The sequence below is a fragment of the Nicotiana tabacum genome, chromosome 13 (assembly GCF_000715075.1).
Source record: "Nicotiana tabacum cultivar K326 chromosome 13, ASM71507v2, whole genome shotgun sequence".
NCBI lineage: Eukaryota > Viridiplantae > Streptophyta > Magnoliopsida > Solanales > Solanaceae > Nicotiana > Nicotiana tabacum.
In genome coordinates, this window is record NC_134092.1 from 104307154 (window position 1) to 104319558 (window position 12405).

The 12405-nt window shown below is 38.3% G+C and overlaps 1 long non-coding RNA gene across 1 annotated transcript; it reads left to right on the forward strand.

Moving 5' to 3' along the window:
• Positions 1-8988: 8988 nt before the first annotated feature.
• LOC142167884 (uncharacterized) lies at positions 8989-11155 on the forward strand. The gene is made up of 2 exons (XR_012698123.1): positions 8989-9653; positions 10882-11155. It is a non-coding gene; the product is annotated as an uncharacterized LOC142167884 (long non-coding RNA).
• The last annotated feature ends 1250 nt before the right edge of the window (positions 11156-12405 follow it).

A 12405-nucleotide genomic window follows, 5' to 3' on the forward strand; every position in this document is an offset into this window, starting at 1 on the left:
AAGCAGGTGGATTATCTCTTGCGGAGTAATCTATGTAGGTGTGTTCCTTATGATGTGAATAGAGAATTTCTTTTTTTCCAACGGGGCGTATGTGTTGAGACTTGAATTTGAATCTAGTTGAGAAAGTTGACTTGAGTATTAAGAGAATAAATGCGAGATTAGCGGATGATTGGGGTATTTTATGGTTGGTGTGTCTTGAGCTTGAGAAGAATTTTCGTTGAACTGACTGCGGTATTAAGGCAGTAATAAAGCATGGGTATTGTGAGTTATCAAATATTTTAATCTATAGCTTTGAGCCAAGTGGGGGAGCCTGCTATTTACAATTCAATTCCTGGTTATGTGTCAAATTTTTTGTTTGGTCTGAAGTATACTTAGGAATCAGAGATGACTTGCAGAGGTGGAGTTCGAGAATGACTCGAGTGAGGAAATTTCTAGATACGAGTTATATTGCGCTTTATGAGTATATGAAAATCGTGGGATGTGTGAGTTGTTATTAGTAAATGATATAGTGCGCACGGAGTATGAATTTGATAGGTAGTATTAAAGTAGGGTTACTTCTTTGAGTGTTGTTGTGCTGATGGGGGCACATGTCTTTTGGCCCATTTGGGCGGTGTAATGTGGATTTGAGCAAAGGGGGTGACTCTTGAGAAAGTTCTAATGGATTCGAGATTAATATGTAAGAATTGAGAATTTTTGGCGGATTTGTTTATGGCTAAAATCTGAGATTTAAGTTGGATGGTGTCGAGACTTGTGGCATTTTTGTATATCATTATGGATTTTATATTTCGGTATGAGGAAGGTGAATGAAACGGCCTTAGACTAAAATAAGGTATTTTCAGAGTGGGTGTTTCGGTTGTGGTATTTATAGGGATAATTGTGATGTGGTGAGACTCTACAGATGTTTGGTGGCAATATTCTTGGATTTTGGTGACCTACGTGGTTTGGTCGAGTTAGAGGAATTCAGTTCTGATAGTTTAGTTATGTGCAAATGGATTTCAAAGTGTTCTTGATGGTTTCTACCATGGTTTGAGCCGGATATTTCCTATCAGTATGGGGAACGTATTGTGTATTGTGGCTTCCTCCTGGAAAGAAGCAAGAGAAAGGTTTCTAACAAATAGGGTATGTAAATTATTGGTGACTCAAATATGATAATGAGCTTCTTGTGCTTCTCACATGATGGCATGATAGATGTGGTGTGTTGTGCGAGATTTAGATTTATATGTACGAGGTAGTAGCTCATTCTTGAAAGGAAGATCACGAATTCTGGACGGAATGATCAGTGTTATATATCTAGATGAATGTTATAGTTGCTCGGTAATCCCTGATAAGGGTGTGCGGTTGAAAGGGGCATTGTGTTTTGATTTACGGAGGTGCATTGGTATTACAATACTCTCCTAGTTAATAGACTATTGATATACGAGTTACTGATATGTGGCACGGAGGAATTATAGGAATATTCCTAGTGGGATGATCGTGCATGAAGGATGTGATAGCCATGAGAGTGCTGGAGTTGTGATAAGTTGCGATGGTTCATGTGTACTTATTTGATTTCTCCTATATGATATGCTTGAATTAAAGGCATGTGACCATGCCAAGCGGATTATGTTACTGACACGTGAGTTGTCCGTGCGGATCCATGTACTGATATTATTGGCACGTGAGTTATCCGTGCGAATCCATATACTGATATTATTGGCACGTGAGTTGTCCGTGCGGGTCCATATATTGATACTATAGCATGTGAGTTGTCCGTGCGAGTGATGTTAATATGAGCTCTAAAAGAGGTGGTTAATGTTATTAAATTTGTGTATCTTGGTTCTACTATATATATAATGAGCTTATATCATTACAGTTGTGGTGGTGCTTGTTGAACTTATAATACGGTTCTCTACTTTGAGACATCTTCCATTTTGGATACAAGGTTGCGTAGTTGTGGATTGAGTTGTATTGGTGTGGCATGTCAATGGGATAGTTGTGTTTAATACTATAAGGTCATTGGACCTAGAACGTGTACTATCAGGTTTGATTACGGTATATTGGGAGGATAATATTGAAAGTCGGCTTCGAAAATGATTTTGGTTCTGGCTAGGGCGGGAGAGCTCCATGACTTGTTGATCTGATAAGATGTTATGAGATTTCGCGTGTTTCTTTCATTATCAGCAGTGTGCGAAAGTTGTAGAATGAGGTTTTGTTTGATATGGGGTTTAATACTATTACCGGGTTACTTTGGAGTAGTTAATGTGATCGAAAATGGTGTTGCAAGCATGGGAGTTGTGTAGTATGTTAAGTGATTATATTTGGGGTTATGGTTATGGCTTAATACAGCTTGTTCAGACTCATACAGCGTGTTGATGTGAGATTCAGGTCTTGAAAAGAAATTCTGAATGTTGGAAATTGAATTCAAAGGTTTATGGGCTAAGGTTGAAGTAATGATTTTTAATTATGTTGTGTTGTCAGGCCTATACAATTTACATGGAATAGGGTGGCGTGGTATCACCCCCCCGGGTATGTGCGTGGTAGATGGAATAGTGATGTGGTGGCGTGGAAACAACTTCTGGCATGTTCGAGAATGAACGTATGTTTAAGTGGGGGAGAATGTAACAACCTGACCGGTCGTTTTGAGTATTATAACCTCGTTCCCAAATTTACTGCTCAATTTTTGCCTTATAATTCATTTATGACTTATCGGGTTAGTTGGTTCGGGTTCGGAAGGAGTTCGGAGTGAAATGAGACACTTAGTCTCATAATTAAAAACTTAAGTTGGAAAAGTTGACCGGATATTGACTTATGTGTAAAGGATCTCGGAGTTTAATTCTGATAATTCTAATAGTTCCGTATGGTAGTTTTGGACTTAGGAGCGTATCCGGAAAATTATTTGGAGGTCCGTAATGGAATTAGACTTCAAATGCCGAAAGTTGAATTTTTGGAAAGTTTGACCGGGGGTTGACTTTTTGATATCAAGGTCGAAATTCAATTCTAGAAATTGGAAAAGATTCATTATGTCATTTATGACTTGTGTGCAAAATTTGAAGTCATTACGGATTGATTTGATGTATTTTGGCACAAGATATAGAATTTGAAAGTTCAAAGTTCATTAAGCTTGAATTGAGGTGCGATTCGTGGTTTAGCATTGTTTGATGTGATTCGAGGCTTTGACTAAGTTCGTATGATGTTTTAGGACTTGTTGGTATATTTGGTTGAGGTCCCGAGGGGCTCGGGTGAGTTTCGGGGTGGTTTCAGACCATTTCTAGGCCATTTTTAATTGCTGGTTTCTGCCTACAGAGGTGTGCATCGCGATCACAAAAATTTGGTCGCATTCGCGAAGAGCAAACAACAGTTTGGGGCCTTGTGAATCGCGATTACGGAAGCTCTTTCACGATCGCGTAGAACAAATCTCTGCTGCACTGACCCGACTTTGAAAGCTTATATCTCACAATCTATAAGGAATTTGGAGATTATCCAAAATTGAAAGTTTTAGCCCCTGATGTCTATTTTTCATAAAGGTAAACCATTTGTGATTTGCAGTTGTGTACCAAAAGTTATTGTGGATACACTCTAGGCTGTCTGGAAAGAGTTTGGAAATCTCTGTTGCATAGGGCTGACTTTGGAAGCTTATATCTAAATATCTATAAGTAATTGGGAGATGAGAAACAAATAAAAGTTATAGACCTTGGTCTCTAGTTTCAGAAAGTTAAACCATTTGTAATTTGGAGTTTTGTACAAAACATTATGACCATTATACTAGAGACTGTCTGGAAGAGTTGGGGGAGTTTGTTCTTCGCGATCGTGATTGGTTTTCCGCGATCGCGAAGAGCAATTTTGGGGCTGAAAATTTTTGTGCTTCGTGATCGCGAAGCATTTTCCGCGATCGCGAAGAGTAAATGCCTGGACAGAAGAGATATTTTGAGGTTTCGGCCATTTTAACACATTTGGAGCTATGGAGCTCGGATTGAAGCGATATTTGAGGAAATTTTTACCATATGGATCGGGGTAAGTGTTCTATATCCGAAAGTGATTATACTTCATGATTCTATGGTTATATCCATCATTTATTTCGGATTTAAATAGAAGAAAATCAACATTTTTGCAAAATCTTCCAAAAACGAAAATTTATGATTTGGAGGTCGAGTTTTTATCGGAATTTGATAAAATTGGTATGGTTGAACTCGTATCGGAATGGGTGTTTGGATTTTATAACTTTTGTTGGGTTGCGAGACGTGGGCTCCACGAGCGAGTTTTGAGCTAAATTTTAGATTTTTATGGAAAATAAGTATATTCTTATGCAATTAATTTCAATAAATTTTATTAACTGAATCGAATTAATTGTGGCTAGATTCGAGTCATTTGGAGGCCAATTGACAAGGCAAAGAAATAGCGGAGTAAATAATTACATGGTTTGAGGTAAGTAACACTTCTAAACTTGGTTCTGAGGGTATGAATCCCCAAATTTGGTATGATATGAATTGTTTGGAGGTGACACATACGATAGGTGACGAACATGTAGACGGGAACCACAGAAAGTGTGTCTTGAATAAATCCTGTGAAGTAGTAAAATTAAAGAATCATGTTATTAGCTGAACATGTGGCACGTATTAGAGGAATTAAGATGAGGCTAGTAATAAAGATCATGTTTAGGCTATGTGCCGATATTTTAGGACCCATGGGGTCGTGATGTTGTTGAATTAATTGTTCTAAAATATACATTTCACATTCAGTAATAATTGTCCATTATGAGGATATTTATGGGATTGAGCTGCGCAACGCAGCAGGCCATTTGGCTTTATATATATGTTATTATTAAATGGATCGGGGTTGCCCGCCTGCAGCAGGCCAGAATGGCTTTATATATTATTATTGTTCTGGATCGGGGCTTCTCGCCTGCAGTAGGCCTTATTGGCTTTACTATTTTATGGATCGGGGTTGCCCGCCTGCAGCAGGCCTTATTGGCTTTATTATTAAATGGATCAGGGCCGCCCGACTGCAGAATGCCTCATTGGCTTTATTATTATATGGATCGGGACTGCCCGCCTGCAGTAGGCCATATTGGCTTTATATCACGCTTGGGCTGAAGAAGCCCCTCCGAGAGTCTGTACACACCCCAGTGAGCGCGGTCGACTTATAGCGCTTGGGCTGAAGGAGCCCCTCCGGAGTGTGTACACCCCCAGTGAGCGTAGATGATTATATATATTCGGGATGGATTTTCCCAGGGCATGGACTTGCCTTACTTATTTATATTGTGATGAATTGATTTTTCCAAGGTCATGGATGTTTCCAAGGGCATGGACTTGCCGTACTTATTATATTGTAATGAATTTACCTAGACATGGATCTTGTCTGTATTATTTGCATTTGGGGATAAATTACCCTAGGGCTGGATTGGCCTTATACGGTACTGAATGACTGACTGTCAATCGATGTGTATATATATACGGGTTGGAACACCCCGAGGCTGGACTGGCCATAACTATACCAGGTGACCGAATAATTGGTGACAAGTATTTACATGAGGTCTTTCTACTGAAATGTCATATTCCTCATATCATGCAATATTGATCTATTTCACTTGTACTGAGTTTAACTGTTGAACTTGAAAGCATGCCTATATTTCTGTACCATTATTTTTACTGGATTGTACCTGCGGAGCTCATCATTTCTTTCAGCCCAGATGTTAGTCTTCTTACTTATTGAGTTAGTTGTACTCATACTACACTCTGCACCTCATGTGCAGATCCAGGTGCTTTTGGATACAGAGATAGTTAGATTTCAGAGTACTATCAGTTGGAGACTATCAATGTAGCTGTGTGGCGTCCGCTGACCTTGTCTCTCTTTCCTTCAGTTATTGTACTGTTCTATAATTTTAGGCAGTGATTTTTATCAGTCAAACATTGTATTCACATTAGATGCTCATGTACTCAGTGACACTGGATTTTTGGAGTGATATATTTGAATTTTTTAGATTTCTTCCGCTGAATTTTATTATTTTGTTTTCAAATTTAAAAGAAATGGCAGTTTATTGGGATTTTTTGCTTGCCTAGTATTGAGATAGGCGCCATCACAACAGGTGATATTTTGGGTCGTGACAACGGGTTATATTGCACTTTATGAGTACATAAAAATCATGGAATGATTAAGTTGTTACTTGAATGATGTGGTGCGCACGAAGTAGGAATTTCATTGGTAGTGTTATGGCATGGTTACATCTTTGGGTGTTGTTTTGCTAATGGGGCACATGTCTTTTGGCCCGTTTGGCGGTACAATTTGGATTTGAGCATAGTGGGTGACTCTAGAGAGGGTTCTAATGGATTCAAAATGTATATGTGGAAATTGAAAATTTTTCAGATTCGTATATCGTTAGAATCAGTTATTTACATTGGATGGTGTCGGGACTTGCGGTAATTATGTATGACTATGGATTCTAAATGTCAATATAAGAAAGGAAAGAAAAACAATTTGAAATTCACATAAGGTCTTTCAGAGTGGGTGTCTCGGTTGTGGTACTTTATGGTGTAGTTGTATGTTAGGATGTCTTGTAGTGAGCTTTGGGTAAGGATCATGAAGTTCCGACAAGAAGAAGTGTCAACTTGAGGGTAATTCAGAAGAAACTCAGAGAAAATAGGACGAATGGGTAGTAGGCTGGACCAGTTTGGAAATGGTATGATCATATCTTTGGGTACCTATGATGTGGTGAGGCTTTACAGATGTTTTGGTGGCAATATTCTTGGATTTGGTGACCTGCATGGCTTGGTCGAGTTAGAGGAATTCAGTCTGATATCTTGGTTGTGTGAAAATGGATTTCAAAGTGTCCTTGGTGGTTTCTACCATGGTTTGAGTCGGATATGTCCTACCGGCGTGAGGAACATGTTGTATATTGTTATTTTCTCTTGTATGGGAGCAAGAGGAAGGTTTCTAACTAACCGGGTATGTAAATTGCTGGTGACTCAAAGTTGATAATGAGATTCTTGTGCTTGTCACATGATGACATGATAGATATGGTTTGGTGTGTTGTGCGAGATTAGGATTTACATGTACAAGGTTGCAGTTCATTCTTGAAGGGAAATTCACAAATTATGGACAGAATGTTCAATGTTATTTATTTAGATGAATGTTAGAACTTTTCGGTAATCCCTGAGAAGGGTATGCATTTCAGAAGGCGCATTGTGTTTTGACTTACGGATATTTATTGATATTGCAGTACTCACATGGTTGATAGACTGCTAATATTCAAAATATTGGTATGTGGCGTGGAAGAATTATGGAAGTATTCCTCGTGGGATGATCGTGCATGAAAGATGTGTTGGTCATTCGAATGCTAGAATTGGGATCAGTTATGATGATTCATATATCCTATGGATTTGGAGACTGGGAGTTCTCAGAAGCATATTGTTTCAGGGTTGTGACCTATTTGAGGTGAGTATTTTATTTAGACTCAATGGAGGCACTAGTTGCGTTAATTATTTGTGATAGCTACGCGCTATGAATGTGCATATATGTGAGGTTTGAGCCCATGTCCGGGCATCAGGGCAAGTATTCATACTCAGAAGAATGCTTAGGATATGATATGCCTAGAGTTGACTGTTCAGCATAAAGTTATAACGCTTCACGTATTCGTACATTTGTGGAGAACTACTTGAGATTATAAAGAGGCTAATTCCCTGAGAAAACTTGGTAGTTACTATTTTTGTGTTAACTTGCCGATTTGAGTTTTGATAGCAGACTTTGCACATGGCTACACTATGGCGTATTATTTATACCAGTCCAGGAGTATGAGAATCTTATTTCTTTATCATATACATGTATACTTGTTTAATTGCTCCTGTATGATATGCTGGGACTAGAGGCATGTGACCATGCCAGGCGATTTATATTATTGACACGTGAGTTGCCCGTGTCGCACGTGAGTTGTCCATGCAGTGTGTGGGAATTTTATTTATTTGATAATTTATCTCATTTCATTGATTTTCTTCCTCTACGATAAAAATTACTTGAGCACCGTATTTGAGGAATTGTGTACACGCGCCTACAGTTATCCTCTTCATAAAATTTGAGGAGTTGGTTGTAAATATTAGGTTGTGGCGGTGCTAGCTAAACTTGCAAAACGGTTCTCTTCTTTGAGATATTTTTCATTTTTGGGTGCACAGATTTCACAGTTTTTGGCTTGAGATATATTGGTGTGGTGTGTATGTTGAATAGTTGTGTTTGATAATATAAGGTCATCGGACCTAAAATGTATACTATCGGTTTTGATAATGGTATATGTAGGAGGATGATATCGAAAGTTGACTTAGAAAGTGATTATGGTTCTGGTTGGGACGAGAGAGCTCCATGACTAGTTAATATGATAAGTGTTTATGAGATTCCGCATGTTTCTTTCATTATCAGTAGTGTACGGAAGTTTTGGGAACGATGTTTTGTTTGATATAAGGTTTAATACTAGTACTAGGTTGGTTTTGAGTAGTTATTGTGATAAAAAATGGTACTGCGAGTATGCGAGTTGTGTAGTATGTTATGTGATTATATGTGGGGTTATGGTCATGGCTTGATACAACTTGTTCAAACTTATAAAGTGTGTAGATGTGAGACTCGGGTCTTGTAAGAAATTCTGGATGTTGGAAATTGGGTTCTAAGTTTTACGGACTAAGGTTAAAGTAATGATCTTCAATTATGTTGTGTTGTCAGGCCTATATGGAATAGGGTGGCGTGGGATCACTCCCGTGTACTTGTGCGTGGTTTAATGGAATAGTGATGTGATGGCTTGGAAACAACTCTTGGCACGTTCGAGGACGAACGTATGTTTAAGTGGGGGAGAATGTAACAACCCGGCCGGTCGTTTTGAATATTACAATCCCATTACCCCATTTACTGCTTAATTTGTGCTTTACAGTTGTTATGTAACTTGTCGGGATAATTGGTTCGGGTCCGGTGAAGTTTCGGAATGAAAAGGTTAATACCAGAAATTGAAAAGGACCAGCCAAACCAAGAATTACCAGAACATTCAAGTACTCTTATAAGACAAACAGTTTACTATTTTATTAGGCCACGTCGTCTCAATTCAACGACTGCCGCTGATTTACTGTAGTGTTGCACAAGTAATTTCTCACTCTGTAGATAAGAAATATATTCCCTTATCTTTACAGCTCATATTTCCATATATTCCACGAGAATTTGTTCTCACCTTCTAATTATAGACTAATAGTATAAGGAGAATTGAAGTCTCAAATTCTTTGTCCAGCATTATTAAGAGAACACAAATTGCTTTTCATTTTCATCCTTGAAGTTCAATGACCAGTTACAAACAAATTGAAGTTTAATTTGAAGAACCAAACCAACAGAAATGGTCTGTTTCACTAAAAGAAGATGTTTTTGTAACTTTCATGAACAAGGCGAATTCGACAACTCACAAGGCCTTGTGTGAAGGTTCGCTGTTTAGTCCACTACTGTTCGGAAAATTCTTTGATCCTTCAGATGCATTTCCACTGTGGGAATTTGACTCAGATGTGTTGTTGTCCAATGGCCGCAACTCCAATCAGTGCACAGTTGACTAGTCTCAAACAGAGACAGATTATCTATTGAGAGCAGAAATATCAGATACCAGGCTTTCAGAGACTAATTCACGACGCAAGGGCATTGCGGAGTAAGAAATTATACGGTTTGAGGTAAGTAACATTTCTAACCTTGGTTCGGAAGGTATGAATCCCTAAATATTGTGTTATATCAATTGTTGGAGATGACGCACATGCTAGGTGACGAGCGTATGGCCGTGCACCATACAAATTGTGACTTAAATAAATTCAGTGGAGTTGAGAAATTAAAGAACCATGTTATTAACCGTGTATCCTCCACATGTTAGAGAAATTTAGCCGAGACTCTTATTAAAGATCATGTTTAGGCTACATGCTAATATTTTAGGACCCATGGGGTCGTGTCGCTATTGAATTAATTGTTCGAAAATATACATTTCACACTCAGTAATATTTGTCCATTGTGAGGATATTTATGGGATTGAGCTGCGCGATGCAGCAGGCCATAATGACTTTATACATTATTATTTTATGGATCGGGGTTGCCCGCCTGCAGTAGGCCTTATAGGCTTTACTATTTTATGGATCGGGGCTGCCCGCCTGCAGCAGGCCTTATAGGCTTTATTATTCTGGATCGGGATTGGCCGCCTGCAGCAGGCCTTATAGGCGTTATTATTATTTTTATGGGATCGAAATGTATGCCACAAAAGGTCATATTGGCTTTATATCACGCTTGGGCTGAAGGAGAGTCTGTACACACCCCCAGTGAGCGTAGATGATTATATATATTCGGCATGAATTTTTCCAAGGCATGGACTTGCCTTACTTATTTATATTATGATGAATTTACCTGGACATGGATCTTGTCCGTATCATTTACATTTGGGGATAAATTTCCAAGGGCTGGATTGGCCTTATACGATACTGAGTGACTTATATATAGTAAGATGTATATATATATATATATATATATATATATATATATATATATATGGGATGGAATATCCCTAGGCTGGATTGACTATAAACAGTACCGACTGACCGAATGATTTGTGACCAGTATTACATAAGATCTTTCCACTGAGATGTCATATTCCTTATATCATGCAGTATCGATCTATTTCACTTGTACTGAGTTTAACTGTTGAACTTGAAAGCATGCCTACATTTCTGTACCATTATTTATACTGGACTGTACCTGCGGAGCTTATCATTACTTTCAACCCAGAGGTTACTCTTGTTACTTATTGAGTTGGTTGTACTCATTCTACACTATGCACCTCGTGCGCAGATCCAGGTGTTACTCTTCTTGTTACTTATTGAGTTGATTGTACTCATACTACACTCTGCACCTCGTGTGCAGATTCAGGTGCTTTCGGACACGGAAATTGTTAGATTTCAGAGTACTATCAGTTAGAGACTATCAAGGTAGTTGCTTGGCGTTCGCTGACCTTGTCTCTCTTTCCTTCAGTTATTGTACTGTTTTATACTTTCATACAGTGGTTTTTATCAGTCAGACATTGTATTCATATTAGATGCTCATGTACTCAGTGACACCGGGTTTTGGGAGTGTTATATTTGTATTTGTGAGATTTCTTCCGCTGAATTTAATTATTATATTTTCAAATTTTAAAAGATATGGTGGTTTATTGAGATTGTCGACTTGTCTAGTATTGAGATAGGCGCCATCACGACATGTGAGATTTTGGGTCGTGACAGATGATGCAGCTCCACTATTTTCCTTATTATTTTGACTGCACTGTGGTGTTAAAATTGGATATGTCCCATGAGCTATTTTTTCCATGATGGCAGCAACATTCGTACTAGTTGACCGAACTTGATCAGGTGCACTACATTCTACTCTTTCTTCATTACAAGGACTTTTCACTGAATTTTCATCACCTGCTGCATGTTCATTAGTAGTTTCTTCATCGCAAGAACCTTTCATTAAATTTCCAACAATTGTTGCGGCTTCATCAGTACCTTTATTATTTTGTCCTCTATAGACTAATTCAATATCCATGACTGATGGAATTAACGATGCAGCTGCGGTATTTTGCAAAATATCTTCATTGCACTGTGGTGTAAAAATATCATATGTCCCGTCAGCTATTTTTTCAATGATAGCATCAACATCTGTACCAGTTGAAAGAACTGGTTCAGTTTAAAGAACTGGTTCAACTGCAGTACAGTTTGCTCTTTCTTCATCACAAGAAAGACTTTTCAGTAAATCTCCACCAGCTGCTGCACCTTCATTACCACCTTCTTTATCTCGTCCTCCATGAACTGAATCAATATCCATGATTGATGCCATTGAGGATTCAGGTGTGTTGTACTAAAAAACATCTTGACTGCACTATTGCGTAAAAAGTGGATATGTCCCATTAGCTATTTTATCCATGATAGCATCAACATTTGTACCAGCTGTGAGAACTGGTTCAACTGCATTACAGTCTGCTCTTACTTCATCACAAGGACTTTTCACTAGCTGTTGCAACTTCATCAGTAACTTCTTTATTTTGTGCTCCATGAACTAAATCAATATCCATGGCTAATGGCATTGAACTAAAATGTGCTCGACCTTTATGAGCAGCTTCTTTATTTGATCCTCCGCGGACTAACTCAATATCCATGATTACTGGCATTGAAATAGAAGGTCACGTCTCCTCAAACTCCTTATTGCACTGTTCATCATGTTTTTGTAAATCAACATCTTCCTCTTGTTCATCCTGTTTGTCACCCGACAATTGAGCAGAATCTCTATTATAATAATTCTCTTCACCAACATCACCACCTAAAGAATTTTGATCAACATCTCTATCAGAATATTTCTCTTCATCATTACTTTCACTATTTTCATGTTCATTACTTTTGTCATGTTTTTCCT